Here is a 2,767-nt window from a genome sequence, read left to right as displayed (position 1 = left end):
CCCTGTAAGGCTTCATTCAGACGTCCGGATGCGTTTTGCGGATCCGATCCATCTATTAGTGGATCCGTAAAAATCATGCGGACGTCTGAATGGAGCTTTACAGGGGGGTAATCAATGACAGGGGGGTAATCAATGACAGGGGGGTGATCAGGGAGTCTATATGGGGTGATCACCACAGTCATTGATCACGCCCCTGTAAGGCTTCATTCAGACGTCCGAATGCGTTTTGCGGATCCGATCCATCTATCAGTGCATCCGTAAAAATCATGCGGACATCTGAATGGAGCTTTACAGGGGGGTGATCAGGGAGTCTATATGGGGTGATCACCACAGTCATTGATCATGCCCCTGTAAGGCTTCATTCAGACGTCCGGATGCGTTTTGCGGATCCGATCCATCTATCAGTGCATCCGTAAAAATCATGCGGACGTCTGAATGGAGCTTTACAGGGGGGTAATCAATGACAGGGGGGTGATCAGGGAGTCTATATGGGGTGATCACCACAGTCATTGATCACGCCCCTGTAAGGCTTCATTCAGACGTCCGATGCGTTTTGCGGATCCGATCCATCTATCAGTGGATCCGTAAAAATCATGCGGACGTCTGAATGGAGCTTTACAGGGGGGTAATCAATGACAGGGGGGTAATCAATGACAGGGGGGTGATCAGGGAGTCTATATGGGGTGATCACCACAGTCATTGATCATGCCCCTGTAAGGCTTCATTCAGACGTCCGGATGCGTTTTGCGGATCCGATCCATCTATCAGTGGATCCGTAAAAATCATGCGGACGTCTGAATGGAGCTTTACAGGGGGGTGATCAATGACAGGGGGGTAATCAATGACAGGGGGGTGATCAGGGAGTCTATATGGGGTGATCAGGGGTGATCAGGGGCTAATAAGGGGTTAATAAGTGACGGGGGGGGTGTAGTGTAATGTAGTGGTGCTTGGTGCTACTTTACTGAGCTACCTGTGTCCTCTGGTGGTCGATCCAAACAAAGGGGACCACCAGAGGACACAGGTAGCAGGTATATTAGACGCTGTTATCAAAACAGCGTCTAATATACCTGTTAGGGGTTAAAAAAAAAACATCTCCAGCCTGCCAGCGAACGATCGCCGCTGGCAGGCTGGAGATCAACTCTCTTACCTTCCGTTCCTGTGAGCGCGCGCGCCTGTGTGCGCGCGTTCACAGGAAATCTCGGCTCACGCGAGATGACGCCTATTGGCGTTAGCTTAGCCTGGGGGAGCCGCCGCAATGACGCCTTTCGGCGTTACAGTTGCGGGAAGTGGTTAAAAAGTGGACATAATAAAGGTGCAAAACATAATTTCAAAGAAAAAATTCTAAACAGAGAATAATTCATTTGCTGCTACACAGCGCAGTTGGGATGCAACTACTGCATCCATAAACATGCATTCAAAACACAAAGGGGTTGTTAGGGCTTTTCATATTGATAACCTATCCTCAGGATAGGTCATCAATATCAGATCGGTGGGGGTCCGACACCCGTCACATGCCGTCTACCTTATATCTTCCTGCTCACAGCTGATGTCTAAGGCAAAGCAGAAGAGAACAGGAAGAGAGATGGGAGACGCAGGGGTAGGATTCAAATTTTTAACAACAGGTTCCCTACTCAATGGCATGACGAGTCGACGACACATGTTTAACCGCCTCACGTCCGCCCATAGGATATAAACGTCCTATGGGTGGACGTCTATTTCTGACAGCACGTTTTAAAACGTCCTGTCAGAAATAGCAGCTGCACGCTAATCGTGCAGCTGCTGATCGGGTTGCCCGCTGTCAGTGACAGCAGGGCAACCCAGAGGTAAGGCAGGGACAGTTCCCAGGTGTCCCTGCCTTCACGATCGCTGCAGACACAGCGCTCACCGAGCGCTGTGTCTGCAGAACAGGAAGCGCTGTGCGCTTCCTGTTCCGGCCCGGCGGTCATGTGACCGCCGTGACCGGAGTGTGCAGGAGCTGTGTGAGGTCTCTCAGAGACCTCGATCAGCCCTGCACTGAGGCTGTACAGCGCTGGATTGCTGCTGTACAGCCTCTATAGGGGTGCATTTCTTCTGTAACTGGGGCTACTATGTCAGCCCCAGTTACAGGAGAAATCAACTGTGTTAAAAAAAAAAAAAAAAAAAAAAAAAAAAAAAAAAAGTGAAGTAAATGTCCCCCAGAGGTCTTGTATGACCTTATGTTGGACGAAAAGTGTAAAATAAAATAAAAATAAAATAAAGGGTTGAAAAAATAAAATAAAAAAAAGTTTCACATGTAAAAAAAAAAAAAATCCCAAGTAAGGAATAAAAAAAAAAATTAAAAATAGAAAAGATAAAATAAAATAGACATATTTAGTATTGCCGCGTCCGTAAAAACCAGCTCTATAAAAATATCACATGACCTAACTCCTCGGGTGAACACCGTAAAAAATAAATAAAAAAAACTGTGTCAAAACAAGCAATTTTTGTCACCTTGCATCACAAAAGGTGCAACACCAAGTGATCAGAAACGCGTATGTCCCACAAAATAGTACCAATAAAACCGTCACCTCATCCCGCAATAAATGAGCCCCTACATAAGAAAATCTCTCAAAAAATAAAAAAAACTATAGCTCTCAGAACATGGACACATTAAAACATAATTTTTTGGTTTCAAAAATGCTATTATTGTGTAAAACTTTAATAAATGAGAAAAAGTATACATATTAGGTATCGCCACGTCCATAACAATCTGCTCTATAAAAATGTCACTTGACTGAACCCCTCAGGT

This window comes from Bufo bufo, chromosome 6 (genome assembly GCF_905171765.1).
Source record: "Bufo bufo chromosome 6, aBufBuf1.1, whole genome shotgun sequence".
NCBI lineage: Eukaryota > Metazoa > Chordata > Amphibia > Anura > Bufonidae > Bufo > Bufo bufo.
The sequence above is the reverse complement of the archived record's forward strand: the minus strand, read 5'-3'. Positions refer to the sequence as shown.